The sequence below is a fragment of the Quercus suber genome, unplaced genomic scaffold, assembly GCF_002906115.3.
Source record: "Quercus suber isolate HL8 unplaced genomic scaffold, Cork oak 2.0 scaffold_786, whole genome shotgun sequence".
In the NCBI taxonomy this organism is placed as follows: Eukaryota; Viridiplantae; Streptophyta; class Magnoliopsida; order Fagales; family Fagaceae; genus Quercus; species Quercus suber.
The window spans coordinates 145055-162436 of record NW_027070222.1 but is presented as its reverse complement, the minus strand read 5'-3'; positions in this window follow the sequence as shown (position 1 = coordinate 162436).

Below are 17382 nucleotides of genomic sequence, written 5' to 3'. Positions count from 1 at the left end.
CTAAAAAATTCCAGATATTATAAGACCATGCTTTATCATCTTCAATAGTGTGGAGATGGTGCATTAGCCCTTTTTTTTTAAGAACTATAGATACATAAAAGATGATCATATTTACTACGTGTCTACGCCTTATTCCCTTATCCTTTACCCATGAATAGTTTATTTATTCTGAGGATAAACGGCATAATTTCATTAATAAACTTAATAAACAAAAGCTATGTTAGAATTATGATTAATGCTAGAATTATTATGGTTAAATGATTAAATTTACAATTTCCAATTGGTTAAGCTTTTGAAAAATTTGTATTTTATTATGGTATCAAAGTAGAAGATCTTAAGTTTGATCTCTATTTTCGCTCTACCTCATGATACCAGATTTGTAAGGGCAACCTAAACTTAATTGATATAATAAATGGAAATAGGCTGGATGAATATATTTTTTATTTTCTGGTTTTATGAGATAAGAAAAACACTCAATAATTTAAAGAATAGATAAGCTCACCACAAAAGTAAACCCAAAGGGATACAGATAAGACCACCCAAATGAATTTAACTAAGGATACAAAACTATTTTGGCTCACTACTCTATGGGATACAGATTAACACCCCCCAAGAGATATAGAAATTGATACTTGCCATGCAAAGGAATCCACCCAACGGATAAGAGATAATTTAGAAGGAATCCATCTTCTGAAAAACAAAAGGTTCTTTTAATTCTGAAAATACACTCTGAATTTTACTTGATTTAGCCAAAGGGTTAAATAGAGCTTGGAACAACCCCCCAAGCATAGGAAAACAAAAATAATAATAAATACGTTCACTTAACCTGACCAAAGTCAGATATGACTCTTAGGAACTTAGAAACACAATAAAGTATTTGCCTGCCTAGGAGAAAGAAAACATAAAGTCTGATTCATCTTGGGAGACACTAAATAAAGACAATTTGCCTTAATTAATAATAAAAATGTTTTAAAATAATGGGTTGTTATTATGATCTTTAAGGAAAGCTTTTAGGCATGGACTGACGTCAGCTTGGGCTTGCTAGATCTTGGGACACTCTAGTGTCATACTACCCCTGCTTGAAAAGGGCTTGCCCCCAAGTCCACTTGGTCTTCTTGATCTTCATACTAAGGAGAAAGATCAGATATGTTGAAGGTTGCTGAAGCACTATAATCTTTAGGCAGATCAATCTTGTAAACATTTTCACCAATCCGTTGCAACACCTTAAAAGGTCCATCAGCTCTAGGTTTCAACTTAGAAGATCTTTTGGAGGGAAACCTTTCCTTCCTAAGATAAATCCAAACCAAGTCACCTTCCTTGAAAGTTGCTGGTTTTCGATGCTTATTTGCTTGCTTGCAATTTTCTCATTCTACTTCCCAATCTTACTTGGACCTGTTTATACAATTTCTTTATTTCCTTCGCCCTTTCTTCAACATCACCATTGAAATTTTTGGTAACAAAAAGTGGTGTCAATTCAAGTGATCCAGTAGGATTAAGGACATAAACTACTTCAAAATGACTATGACCAGTAGTTTGGCTAGTGGATCAATTATAAGCAAACTTAGCTTGGGCCAAAAGAAGTTCCCATTGTCTAATGTTCTTCCCCACAAAGCTTCTTAAAAGATTTTCCAAACTTAAATTCACAACTTCAGTTTGTCCATCTGTTTGTGGATGGTAAGAAGAGCTGAATTGTAGTGTAGTTCCAAGCTTCCTCTAAAGAGTACGCCAAAAATGACTTACAAACTTCGAATCACTATTTAGAAGTGAGTTTTTGGAACATCATGAAGCTTGACTATTTCTCTGAAATACAAATCAACAATAGAAGATGCATCCGTGATTTTGTTACAAGGAACAAAGTGAGTCATCTTTGAAAAACGATCAACCACCACCATAATAGAATCCTTGTTTCTTTGAGTTTGAGGCAAACCCAAAACAAAGTCTGTTAAACATAATTTACCAATTCTTTTTAAACATTATGTTTAACAAGAATTATTATTTAGTCAAATTCAACAAAAAAAGTCTAAGCTAACATCTTCCCATGGAGCCTTGGGAACTGGTAATGGTGTGTGCAACCCAGTGTTTTGACTATGACTTTTAGCAATTTGGCAAGTTCTACAGCTTCTCACAAAAGACATTACATCATAAGTCAACTTGGGCCAATAGAAGTTTTCTTGCACAAGAGCCAAATTTTTGTCTCTTCCAAAGTGTCTAGCAAGACCTCCCCTATGAGCTTCTTGAATAATTGCTCATTGTAAAGAACATTGAGGGATGCACAGTTTGTTGTCTTTGAATAGAAAACTTTCTTGCTTCAAGAAATGATTAATAGAACCCTTGGAACAATCTTTCCACACATCACCAAAGTTTGGATCATTATTATATAGCTCCTTGAGAACTTCAAAACCTAACACCCACACCTCCTTAGTGTTTGGCAAAGAATGTCTTCTACTCAAGGCATCTGCCACTTGATTTAGCTTTCTAGACTTGTGTTTGATAGAAAAAAGAATAGGGTTCAAGAAATTCAACCCATCTAGCATGTCGACTGTTGAGTTTTTGCTGACTATTCAAATACTTCAAAACTTCATGATCATAATGAAGTAGAAACTCATTTGGAAGGAGATAATGACTTTAATGATCCAAGGCACGAATAATGGCATAGAATTATTTATCATAAGTAGAATATTTTTTCTTGCATTCATTTAGTTTTGTCACTAAAGAAAGCAATAGGCTTACCCTCTTGGATGAGCATAGCACCAATTCCCACACTTAAAGCGTCACAATCAACTTCTAACAATTTGTTGAAATATGGAAGTACCAAAATTGGAACTTTTGTCACCTTCTTCTTGAGCAGCTCAAAACTCATTTGGGCTTCTTCATTCCATTGAAACTTTCCTCCCTTCAAACATTTAGTAACAAGAGCAATAATGTTGTTGAACTATTTGATAAAATGTCGATAATAAGAAGCAAGCCCATGAAAACTTCTAATATCATGGAGAGACTTTGGCACAGACCAACTAAGTATAGCCTCAATTTTGCTTGGATCCATCTTGATTCAATCACTTGAAGCAACATAGCCTAAGAACACAAGGCTATCAGTTAGGAAATGACACTTCTTCATATTTGCATAAAACTTTTGCTCTCGAAGAGTTCAAAACACCTCATGAAGATGCTTTATATGTTCATGCTGAGACTTGTTGTGCACTAAGATGTTATCAAAATACACAACAACAAAGTGACCAATGAATGACTTAAAGAAATGATTCATTAAGCACATAAAAGTACTAGAAGCATTAGAGAGGCCACTCTTACAACCCTTCTCTAGTTTTGAAAGTTATTTTCCATTCATCACCTACCCTTATCTGATTTGATGATAACTGCTACATAGATGATCAATCTTTGAGAAAACCATAGCTCCATAAAGCTAGTGAAGAAGATCATCTAACCGCGGAATAGAAAAGCGATATCGAATGGTAATCTTTTTTTATGGCTCTACTGTTAATACACATATGCCATGAGCCATCCTTTTTGGGAACAAGGAGGGCTGGAACAACACAAGGACTCATACTCTCTCTTACAAGGTCTTTTGCTATCAACTCTTCAACCTGCCACCAACTCTTTAACTTGCCACCAATTCTTCATGCTGTTTCGGATTCATTCTATAAGCTGGTCTGTTAGGAAAAACAGAACTAGGCACAAGATCAATGCAGTGCTACGTCTAGGAAAGGGGGGAAAAAAAAAAGAAAAAGAAAAAGGGAGAGGCAACGTGCCCACTACCTAGTAAAGCACAAAAAAAGGAGAAAAAAAAAAAAAAGAAAAAGAAAAAAAGAGAGAAAGGAATTGGACGAATTTTCCATGTGTAAGTGCACATGGGCATTTTTATCCATTGAGTAACCTAATTTTCTCCTTTCATTTTTCTCTCCATTTTGGAGAGAAAAGTTTTTGGTGGGCCCAAGGTGAAAACACTCGAGCTTCACCATTTATTTTCCTTCTTCCCAATCCAACTAAACACACTCCAAAAAAGTTTTTCGTCCCATTTTCTTTCCAAAGTTTTCTATCCACCATATTTTACCTCCAAACAAACACACCCTTAATACTACAATAGTACAACAGTGTAGTCAGGCAAGGAGATAGAAATTTTGGTTTGGTGTTAGGTGGGGGAGGAATATCATATTGATGCATCAATAATGAGATATCTAAAACACAAATACAAATAGGAATACACACGTGATTAAAAATAATAAGTTTTTAAAAGAGTTTATCATCTTTATAAACTTTGATAAGTGTACACAAATTTTTGATTTTGGTATGGATATATATGGGAAAAAAATCACCAAAATTTTATTTGTGTGTAGTGTGTACTATCACTTTTAACATTAAATCTCATCTATTTAAGATTTTCATTTAACATTTCAAGTATTGACTAACAATTAGAAATTTAACCAAAAAAAAAAAGTCTCAAAATAATAATTATTTCTCCAAGATAAATTATTATTATAATTATTATTTATTGTTGAAAACTCACCACTTGAACTCAACACCCATAACTCACCAAATAAGAGCATTTACATTGATAGTGCTAAAATGCCCTTTTATCACCCAAAACATACTAAAAAAGAAGAAGCTACATTAGTAGTGGTAAACCTATAATTTTTTACAAACTTGCTATAGTGAATTGCTAGAGATAGTAGTTCATTGTAGCTACAAGTGATAAAAAAAAAAAAAAAACATATTATTTTATTAGTGTCTCTCTATTTTCTCAGTAAAAAATTTTCTTTCTCCCTCTTCTCTCTTTTTTCTCTCTCGCCCAACCTCCCTCTTCTCCCTCTCAACTAAAACCAACCCTTTCCCTATCTTTCTCTTTGACCTTCTATAGGTATAAGGACGCACTAAAACTAAAAGTTGAAATTTTGGGTTTGTGATTTAGTTATGATTTTGGTGGTTGGGGGTTGCGATTGTGGGTGGTGCTAATGGTGGCAGTGGTTGTTGTGGCTGTGGTGATGGTTGAGAGGCTGGTGGTTTAGTGGATTTTATGGTTAGTGGGTTGTGGTGGCTAGTGTTATTATTTATTTATTTTTGGTGGTGGTGGGTGTAGGTTTGCTAAGTTGAGAAGAAAGATGTGCAAGTTTGTTGGTTGTTCTTGCTTCGGAGAAGAGAGAGAAAGAGACATAGAGGAAGAATAAAAAAAGAATAAAGAAAGAATACTTAAATGAAGTGGTAAAAAAATAGATCATTTGATGTTGGGTATATTTTAAAGTGAGTTGTTAAAATAGATAAAATAACTTTTTGAGTTACTAAAAGCTAAATTATTAGCGCCACCAATGAGAATGCTAGGATAAAGCTATAATGAAAGAATTGTTGTAAATGTATGAAGTTACAAGAGATTGTGATGTTACTTTCATAAAGGGATGGAGTTATATTCTTTAATTAATGCATGGCATTGCACTCTTAAGAGTTCACTCTATCTGATTCTTAACATGCATATATATGTGAACTAATTACAAAGGAAGATACACTTGTATTCAAGATAGATAATAATTTATGTGGATGGCCACTTAAAGAATAAAGTTTATATACTATCTTCTCTATGCATTTTTTTATCTTCTCAATATTCATTTTAATTTATAACACGTTATTAGCACGAGTTTCTACCCAATTTTGAAAAGGAAGTTGTACTCATATTGTTCTTCAAACATCAAAGATTATTTGTGTAGTTCGCTCAACTCACTGTAAGTTTTCTTTCTAAGAATTAATAATTATCCTATTTGTCATCACATTATTTTATGCTTAAAATTTTAGTGTTTACTTAATGGATTATAATCTTATTGGTTTCTTGCTTAATATAAGATTATTTTTATTTTTATCTCAAGCATATTAAATTTATATGTAACACATGTCTATTAATTTTGGATATAAATTAATAAACTAATTATGTATCAAGGATCCTTGATGAGATCCATGTTGATATTTTAAATCTTGGAGATATTATTATGGATGGCAACCATGAATCCTAATAAGATCATGTAAAAACAATGATTTTTATTCACCATCATCTCCATGAAAAGCGAGTACTTTATAATAAAAGATCCCATAAATTTGTGGGAGAAATACAAATTCCAAGAGAACTTGATCATTGTAAAAGCTCAATATGATGTGCACTTGAAGTTGCAATAATCCAAAAGTGCAAGTGATTTATAATTTGACAATTTAAAATTAGCCAATAATTAAATTATGTTACCATGCCTCAAATGTGCTTTTACAGCAACAATTTTGAGAACATAAGTTCAAAAAAGTATTATAACTAATAGTCTTCTAGTGGCTAAACAAGACAATGAGCTTTTGCTATTAAAAAAAAAAAAAAATCACCCAAACAATTATACCTAATTCCCTAAAGTGAATGAAACCTCATTTGAAAAACATGGAGGAAATAATGATTGTGGGTGTGAATGTGGACGTGGTTGGAACAACCAATATAGAGAGTGCAGTAATCATAATTTATCAAAAAGGAATAACACACCTTACCATCAGAAGAATAAAAATGGCAAGGGTTTACAGAATAAACCATCAAAGGGCCATGAAAATAAGTGTTATAGGTGTGGCATGGAAGGTCATTAGTCACGTACCTATCGTACTCCTAAACATTTGGGAGATCTATACCAAGCCTTCATAAAAGAAAAGGGAAAGGAATTGAAATGAACTTTGTTGATTATAACGATTTTGAAGATCCTATGAATTATCTTGATCTTCCAAATGGAATTGATATGACTCATCTTGATGTCTCTAATTTCTTTAAGGATGATGGAAAAATTGATAACTTGATTGGTGATGGAAATGTCCATACAAATTAATTTTTTTTTTCTATATTATCGCATTATACTAAGTATTTTTATTTTGATATGTTTTATTTACGTTTAAAGTAATAAAATTTAATTTATGTTTTGCATATATAAAGTGGCATGGGCCTTACGGGTAAAAATTAATTCCAAGATGACTAGCAAAGTATTTTGTCTAGCAAACAATGCAACAACTCATATGATTCTTAAAGATAAGAAATATTTTCAAAATTTAATATTATACAAAAGCCAATGTCAATACTATATCAGGTTCATCGAACTTAATTGAAGACTCTGGAAGAGTGATTATTATGTTGCCAAATGACACAAAATTTTGTATTGACGATGCTTTGTATTCTTCTAAATCTAGAAGAAATTTATTTAGCTTTAAGGATATAAATTATTTTGGTTATCATATTTAAACCAATAATGAAGGCAGTGAAGAATTTCTTTATACTACTTCAATAGTCTCGGGCTAGAAGCTCATATTAGAAAAACTGTCTATTTTTTCTTCTGGGTTGTATTATACTACAATAAGAACAGTTAAAACAAATGTTGCAATACACCAAAAGTGTTCGGATCCAAAGGTTTTTATGCTTTGGCATGATCGCCTTGGACATCCAGGATCAATAATGATGCGTCGAATTATTGAAAACTCTCACAAACATCCTTTAAAGAACCAGAAAATTCTTTTACCTAGTGATTATCCATGTAGTGCATGTTCTCAAGGTAAATTAATTACTACACCATCACATTCAAAGATTGTTGTTGAATGTCCATCTTTCTTAGAAAGAATTCAAGATGATATATATGTGGACCTATACACCCACCTTGTGGTCCATTTAAGTATTTTATGGTTTTAATTGATGCTTCAACCAGATGGTCACATGTGTGTCTACTTTCTACTAGAAATGTTGCATTTGCTAGGCTTCTTGCTCAAATAATTAGGTTGCGAGCACAATTTCTTGATTATCCAATTAGGAAAATTTGTTTAGACAATACTGGTGAATTCACATCTTAAGCTTTTGATGACTATTGCATGTCAAATGGAATTGATGTTGAACATCTTGTTGCCTATACACATACTCAAATGGTTTAGCTGAATCACTTATCAAGAGACTTCAAATTATTGCTTGACCTTTGCTTATGAAATCAAAATTACCAATTTCTGCTTGGGGTCATGCTATTTTACATGTTGCATCATTAGTTCGCATTAGACCAATTGCTTATCACAAAATTTCACCATTGCAACTTGTACTTGGCCAACAACCAAATATTTTTCACTTGCGCATGTTTGGTTTTGCTGTATATGTACCTATTGCACCCCCACAATGCACTAAGATGGGTCCTCAACGTAGACTTGGAATTTATATGGATTTTAATTCCCCATCTATCATTAGATATCTTGAACCTCTAACTGGTGATGTTTTTAAGGCACACTTTGAGGATTGTCATTTTAATAAAATAATCTTCCCACCATTAGGGGGAGAAAAGTCGTTGCCTAAAGCACAACGTGAGATTACTTGGAATGTTTCGACGTTATCTCATCTTGATCCTCATATAAATCAATGTGAATTGAAAGTTCAAGGGCTTATTCATTTGCAAGGAATTGCAAATCAATTACCAGATGTATTCACTAATAATAAGAAAATAGTAAATCTCACATTCCAGCTACTAATTCTTTAGCACGGATTGAAGTCTCTGTAGGACAATCAGTTAATACAATAGCAAATGAATCAAAGCCACACTTGAAGCATGGAAGACCGTTGGTGTTAAAGATAAAATTCCTTGGAAGAGAAAAGTAAAAAAAAATAAGTCGCAACCATTAAAGAGGCTATACCCAAGAAATAGGCCACAAAATAATTAATCTATCCAAAATTTATGAACAAAAATCTCTTGAAAATGAACCTCCAGATGAGTTATCCCCTGAAGAGGACTAGGTACCTGAAAATAACAAGATCTCGATACATTATGTGTATACAGGAGAAATATGAGATAGAAATAAAATTGTTGTTGACAACATAATTTCGTATAACGTTGCCCTTGATATTACCAGAAGTAATGATAATGAATATGAACCACAAATCATCGATGAATGTCGATGTATAAATGATTGGCCAATGTGAAAAGAGGCAATTCAAGCAGAACTAAATTCACTAATTAAACGTGAAGTTGTTGGACCTGTATTTTGAACACCTGAAGGTGTAATGCCTGTTGGATAGAAATGGGTACTTGTGCGTAAATGAAATGAGAAAAATAAAATTATAAGGTACAAAGCGCAACTTGTAGCATAATGTTTCCCGTAGAGACCTGGTATTGATTATGAAGAAATATATGCTACTATAATGGACGGAATTTCATTCAAATTTTTGATTAGCTTGGTAGCAAAAGAAATTTGGATATACAATTAATGGATGTTGTTACAACATATCTGTATGGATTATTAGATAATGATATCTACATGAAAATCCCAAAAGGATATAAAATGCCTGAAACATATAATCCTACATCTCGAAGTATATATTCTATCATGTTACAAAGATCTTTATATGGGTTAAAGAAATTCAGATGCATGTGGTATAATCGTCTCAGTGAATATCTTTTGAAAGAAGGATTTGAGAATAATCTAATTTGTCCATGCGTTTTTATCAAAAAAATCAGAATCTAGATTTGCTATCATCATAGTATATGTTGATAATTTAAATCTTGTGGGGGCTCTAGAAGAGTTAACAAAAATAGCAAATTGTTTAAAGAATGAATTTGAGATGAAAGATCTTGGTAAGAAAAAATTTTGCCTTGGCTTGCAAATTGAACATATTTTTGTTCACCAATCAACGTATACAGAAAAAGTCCTAAAGCATTTTTACATGGATAAAGCTCATCCTTTGAGCACTCCAATGGTGGGTTGGTCACTTGATGTCTAGAAAGATCCTTTTCAATCACAAGAAGATGATGAAGAAACTCTTGGTCCTGAAGTACCATATCTTAGTGCAATTGGTGCTTTGGTGTATCTTGCAAATTACACAAAACCTGATATAGCATTTACAGTTAACTTACTAGCAAGGTAAATTTCCGCACCAAGAAGACATTGGAATGAAATTAAGAATATATTACGTTATCTTCATGGGACAACTGATTTGGGACTATTTTATCCAAATGGATCAAATCCACAATTAGTTGGATATGCTGATGCAAGTTAAGTTTTTGATCCACACAAAGGGCGATCACAAATATAATATTTATTTACTTATGGAAATACTACTATTTCATAGAGATTTGTTAAGCAAACAATTTCTGCTACTTCCTCAAATCAGCAAAGATTATTGCAATTCATGAGGCAAGTCTTGAATGTGTTTGGTTGAGATTGGTAATTCAACATATTTGTGAGAACTGTGGATTATCATCAGTAAAAAATAGTCCAACAATATTATATGAAGATAATGCCGCTTGTATTACTCAAATTAGAGGAGGCTATATCAAGGGCGATAGAACCAAGCATATTGCACCAAAATTCTTTTATACACATGAGCTCTAGAAGAGTGGTGATATTGATGTCAAGCAGATACGATCATGTGATAATTTGGCTGATATGTTCACTAAGTCATTACCAACTGTGACTTTTAAGAAAATGGTGCACAACATTGGCACACGTCGACTTAAAGATATTTTTATCATGGACATTGGAAGTTCTATGATCTCATGAGGGGGAGTAAATTTTTTAAAGGATATGTGCAGATTGTACTCTTTTTCCTTCGCTAAGGTTTTTCCTACTGGGTTTTCCTTTACAAGGTTTTAATGAGGCAATCCGAAGGTACTAGAAGTTATACAAGAATATTGTACTCTTTTTCCTTAGCCAAAATTTTTTTTCCATGGGGTTTTTCTTTGGTAAGGTTTTAACGAGGCATATTCTTTGTGAGCGGTTGTCCAAGGGGGAGTGTTGTAAATGTATGAAGTTATAAGAGTTTGTGATGTTACTTTCATAAAGGGATGGAGTTATATTCTTTAATGCATGGCGTTGCATTCTTAAGAGTTCTCTCCATTTGATTCTTAACGTGTGTGTATATATATATGTGTATGTGTGTGTGTGTGTGTGTGTGTGTGAGCTAATTACAAAGGAAGATACAATTGTATTCAAGATTGATAATAATTTATGTGGATGACCACTTAAAGAATAAAGTTTTGTGGGTTCCAGTTAGCTCAACTGGTAAAGTCTCTGATGGTTGTATAAGAGATCTGGGGTTCAATCCCCGCCTACACCAAAAACTGATTGGTGTCTTAGTCTGATGATAAAGAGCTATCATCAGGAGCGGACGCCATAGGTTGAAAATCTCTCAAAAAAAAAGAAAGAATAAAGTTTATATACTATCTTCTTTATGCATTTCTTTATCGTCTTAATGTTCATTTTAATTTATAACAAGAACATGGATAGCTGTTTTTATTAAAAACAACTACCTTTTCTAATAAGAGGCCATTTGGGAAATTAGTTTTTAGAGACTAATGAGCTAGCTGGTTAATTCCTTTTTGTGGGGAGGGTGGATTTCTTACTTTGTTGGAGACAAACTCTTAATTTTGGTTTCAAATTTTGTGGGGAGGGTGGACCATGGCCCCCCAAAAGCCCACGTTTAGTTTTGTCACGTATAGTATAATGGAAAGTACAATAATCTATATATTACTAAAAGCTGAAGCGTAGCGTTTAATGCTGCTGCTCTCACGTTACGCAGCATTAAACGCTACGCCACATCAGCTGCCACATCATTTTTTTTTTTATAAATATAATTTGTTCTACAATTTTAAAATGGTTTTTACAATTTTCAGTCCTATGAATGCAGCCCACTACTTATTTATTTACTTCTACTATCACCCTATAATAAATCCAGCCAACTACTTATTTATTTACTTCCACTATTATCCTATAATAAATCTATATAATTAATCTAGCTCATCTCTTATTTATTTAGTTTTACTATCAAGCCCAACCCAAAGCCTTTTCAGTTCAGCTTTAGGGTGTGAGCCTTTTCAATTTAAAGGAAGAAAAAAAAAAGTTGAAGCCTTTCAAGCTTTAGGTTTTTTTTTTTTTTTTTTTTTTTTTTTTTTTTTTTTTTTTATAATATTTACACTTCTCCAACATTTCTCTCTCCTTTATCATTTCATCTCCCCACTACTTATTCAATCTTTTTCCTTTTTTTACCTTTTCATCTCCCTACTACTCTCTACATTAATACCATTTTTCCTCTTTCCCTTTATCTTCCTTTATTTTTGTCTTTTCTTATTCACACATTTTTACTATAAATTTGTCATTATCTCTTCTATTCTATGCATAGTTTTCTCTCACAAAAAAAAAAAAAAAAGGTTCTCTCTCTCTCTCTTTCTAAATTTTTTGGTGGATTTTTTTTTTCTTGCATCTCTACTTTAGGTTGATAATTTTTTATATTCTTTAAAACTCTATTTTGGGTTAATGCGATTTAGTTTTATTTTTTAAATTGTTGTTGTCGTTTTTTTTTTTTTTAAATTTTTTTTCTTTGATTGTTAAATGTTATCCTATTGCGTTCTAAAGAGTTAAATATAACGTATAAGAATATAATATTATTCTATTACACAGCATAATTTTGATAATTTGGTATTTATTTTGTTACATGCATGATTTTTTATAGTGGTCAATTTAGATGTTAAACTATGAGATTTTACTAATTTTTGTTTATTTTCTAATCCTTTATGGTGGATAAAGTACTCTTAATAGCTGTATTAAAAGTACTCTATAATGTCATTCATTTAAAGAAAAGCAAAGGTTAGCCAAACGAAAATAATCGGAGAGGTGACAAATTTTAACTTTTGCAATTTTATTTTAATTATTATTATTATTTTATAACAGTGCATGATTAGAAATTTAATTCTTAGATTTTGCTAATAATTTTTTATTTGATAATATGTTTTGGGTGGCCGAAATTATAATTTCTACAAAGAAAATAACCTTAATAGATTATCAAAAACAAAATTTTATCCTAATATTGGTTCAATTAATCATTGTTAAGTTTTATTAATTTTTTTTAGTTTACATTTTTTTGGTGTTTTGGATTGTTTCTATATTGCATTTATCATTGTTCCTATAATAAATAAAAAATATAATTACAAAATACATTACTCATTATTAGATTAGTTTAAATTGTAAAAAAAAAAAAAAAATTAATAAAACCACCATAAAATAATTATCACTTGCGAGTTCGAGGCTAGTACTAGATTAAATTGTAATTTACACCCTCAAAATTTGAAGTAAATTTGACTTTATTTCTTAAAGTTTTAAAATTCAAATATATATTCTTAACTTTATATATCATTTGGATTTAAATTATTCTGTCCTTGTATTGTGATGAGATGTTTATTAAATGCTACTTGAACTCACAATAATATAGTTTTATAAATCTAAATTTCAAAACTTTAAAGGGCAAAATAAAAAAATTATTTCAAATTTTAAGAGTGTAAATTACAATTTAGGGACACCTCATCATGTCACATTAACAAAAAGACTTAAATTGAAACAATTTGTAACGTTAGTAGTATGAATCAAAAATTTAAAATTTTAGAATACAAAATCAAAAAATTTCTGAACCGTAAGTGTACAAATTGCAATTTAGTCATAATTGAACCCAATAATATGCTTATAGGCATCGAATTGTTCACATAATCCATATTTATTTTTTATTTGTTTCTCAAAAAAAATATTTATTTTTTATTTTTTTAACCTTTGTATGATAGACTCAAGTGACGTGAGTAGTAACTAGTAAGTGCATGCGAGAGAGTGTGAAATTTTCTACGAAAATTTTGATGCGTGTATCATAATTGGTTCAAAAATTAAATAATTTAAGAACAAACTTTAGCATTCACGTGTTTCTTGTTCCTTAAAGTAAGAACCAAAGAAGAAAAATGAAAAAGAAAAAAGAAAGCAAAAGCTCGGCAAGTGGAGGCGAGGGACCCGCCAAGTCTACAAATTAATTTGTTAAATCTAAGAGTTCATTGAATGAGTTTTAATGTTTTTATTTCCTTCCTTCAAGTACATTAAAAAAAATGATTCTAATTAAATTGTCAAAAACTAAAATAGATTTGCATTTTAGAGTCAAAAACAAAAAGAGATTAGGTACACGAATTTTTTTTTTTGAGAGATTAGATACACTTATTAGTGATTAGGTTAAAATTTATTTTTGATGACTTGCACTTGACTATCTTTCCCTTTCAGAAGCCAATAATGCTGCTTATCCCTTCGTATGAAGCTAAACTAGCTTGGAGAGCTATAGTTGTGTTGACTTTGCCTGTCTCTTGCTAATGTTGTGTAATTTTGAGATATATTTTTGTTTTTAGTCTTGGAATATTGCATATGAACCATTGTATGGTTGTGAACTTGTAATTATTCAGGATTGAGATCTTTTAGAGTTCCTAAAATACTTTACCACGTAGAGTTCTATTAATCTTAACTGTTCATTCTCAAAAAAATTTATAACAAAATGTCCAGATTTTTCCATGTCATTAATCCACTAACAAATCTACAAAAATAATGATTTTAAAAAATAACTACTCATAAATGATAGTTATTACCTTAAATGCAAAATAATCAAGGGAAATGCTAACGAGTGCCCTTAGGGCACTCGTTAATAATCAATTTAAAGAAAGTTTTTATGGAAAATGAAAAAAAGTTTTTATGCACGTAGACCGTGAAGCATATATCATTTATGAATGGTAGAGACACTTGAGTTTTTATTCTGTCAACTCTTGATGATAGTTCTTTATCATTAGACAAAGACATCAATAAGTTTTTGGTGTAGGCAGGAATTGAACTAAAGATCTCTTATTCAAACATTAGAGACTTTACCAGTTGAGCTAATTAGAACTCACATCTATTAATTTTATTATAATTAAGCATATGCACGTTTTTTTTTTTTTTTTTTTTTTTCAAGTACATGATTGGCACCTAGGATCATAAAATATGATTTCTCTATGTCCCATTTCAGTTGAACGACTCGAACCTATGCTTTGAAATTAACAACCAAAAGGATTTGTGGAACAAATTGAAAAATGAAGAGGGGAAAGAGAAGATGACTTCATGTTTTCTTAGAGACCTAATTTAGGTAAAAGAGGTAGGGCAATAATTATCATTGATGAGTAGTTATTTTTTAAACCATTATTTTAGGGAATTTGTTAGTGGATTAATGACATGGAAATATTTGGATTTTTTATTATAAATGAATGGTTAAGATTAATAGAATTCTATATGATAGAGTACTCTAGAAACTCTAGAGAAGCTCAATCCAATTATTCAATATGCATTTGGTTGTGAAATCTTGGAATATTATATATATTTCAAGCAATCTCTCTAATCCCCACTTCTGCGCTTCTTAGTTTATTGCGCCTTTATTTTGTCTAATATAAAGAGAAAATGAAAAAAAAAAAGAAACAGAAAAAACAAAGAAGAAAAGATGCAATTATTGGAGCTCGTATATACATGCTCCCAATTGGCAAAAGATATCTGCAAGATTTCTATGGACTGCTAATTAACAGGTTTATTCATTGTTGGAATGGTGTCAGAAAGGGAAAAAAGAAAACAACAAAAGAAAGGTCCTTGAAGGCTTAAGGAATTTTCTTCATGAAGATTTTCAAAACTTTCTGACTGAGATGAGATTTTTATCTAGTAAAAATATTTTTTTTGTTTTGTATTTCTTAAATTCCTATTTTTTAAGACCTTAGAAACTGATTTACTTTCCGTATTGGCACATCGAATAGATAGAATCCCTACTTCCCCCTTTATTGCGAATCCCTACTTCCGTATTGGTTGTGTAAACTGTGAATTCCATATGTGAATGTGAATGAAATATACCAGTTGACAGAGATCATCACTCCCCAAGTCCACTCTGACACAGAAGCACATATTGGTCTTTATCTGTGTCTCTCTCTGTTTTAATTACGGTTTCCCTTTTATTCTAGTGAAATATAGGGGCTTTTGTTTATTAATTAGTTAATTGAAAAGAAAATTGAATGAAAATATTTAGAATAATTAGGGACAACCCTTCCCACACTTAAATTTATATCTTATTTAAGAGTCAACTTGTGATTAGCGTGTAAGTTGATACAACATGCTTAAGTACATATGATAAACTCTTGTGAAAGTGCTGAAATCCAAGTGAATTTCGGTGTGAAAACGAGCGTGTTTGTATGCAAATTGAAAGCTTTATAATAGTATAAAACCATATATCAAACAATAATTCCATGGTCACGCAATCTTGGATGTGGTGAGTTAGTACAATGTAAATCTTATATATTGTAGAATGTTGCAAAAATTTCTCTTTTTTTTTGAAACCAAAAGCGATAGAAATTTTATTTCACAAGCAAGTATACAGTGTAACAACTAGACCAGAACGTCTAGCCTTTGGGTGGGCCATCAGCACAATCTGAACCATGTTGTGATGGCTCACAAACAATACAATTACATTGAATCTATAGAGGAAAAGAGGAAACTCCTGCACTACGTCCCAGTTATACCCGTTGTGCATCATTTAAACGTTGGTACTCCCCAAGCCATTTTAGTGCACTCTCAAAGATGACCTTGGGGTGGAGCTGCACCTTCTCAAAGATTACTTTGTTTCGAGCCTGCCAAATCATCCAAGCTGTTGTTGCCCACTTCTCCAACTCCACTAGACTGAGCCTTTGCTGCATTTTCTGAAAAAGGAGGAGGAAATCAATGGGTTCATTGCTGCATTTCTGGATACTTCCTTTGAATAACGCCCATACATTCCGCGCCAGTGGACACTCCCATAATATATGGCTGACTGTCTCAGTCTGGTGATCACACAGCACGCAGTGTTCTTCGATTCTGACTCGTTTCTTGTGCAGATTCTGCCTTGTTGGTAGACAACCAGAGCATGCCCTCCAAAGAAAAGTGCGGACCTTAGGTGGCACATTCAGCTTCCATATTTTCTTCCATGTGTTTTCATGAGCTTGCACCGATGAATGTTCGGCACGATTTGGCTGTTGTAGGCGTAAAGCAACCTGGTACCCTGATCGAACAGTGAAGGTGTGAGCCTTATTCTCCATCCATACTAACCTGTCTTGTGTGACTTGGTGATTGAGAGGCAAGGTGAGAATGGTCTCGCAGGTGTGTCTATCAAATGTAGCAAGGAGCTTCCCCCTATCCCATTGCTTAGACTCCCCATTCATCAAATCATGAACTGTCATATTCACTGGTGGTGCATTGATAAAAACCGGGGGGTGAGGTAGCCAATTATGGGTGGCCACCTGTATTTTCCTACCGTCCCCAATCTCCCATCGAGAGCCAGCATGTATGATATCTCTAGCAGCCAGTAAAGAGCGCCATACAAAGGATGGGTTATTCCCCAACTCGGCATCCAAAAAGGACGTGTTTGGAAAATACCTTGCCTTATAAACTCTATAGAATAGGGACCCATTATTTTGAATTAAGCGCCATGCTTGTTTGGCTAGCATCGCAAGATTGAAAGCATGGATGTCTTTAAACCCCATCCCTCCTCTCTTCTTTGATGTACACAACTTGTTCCAA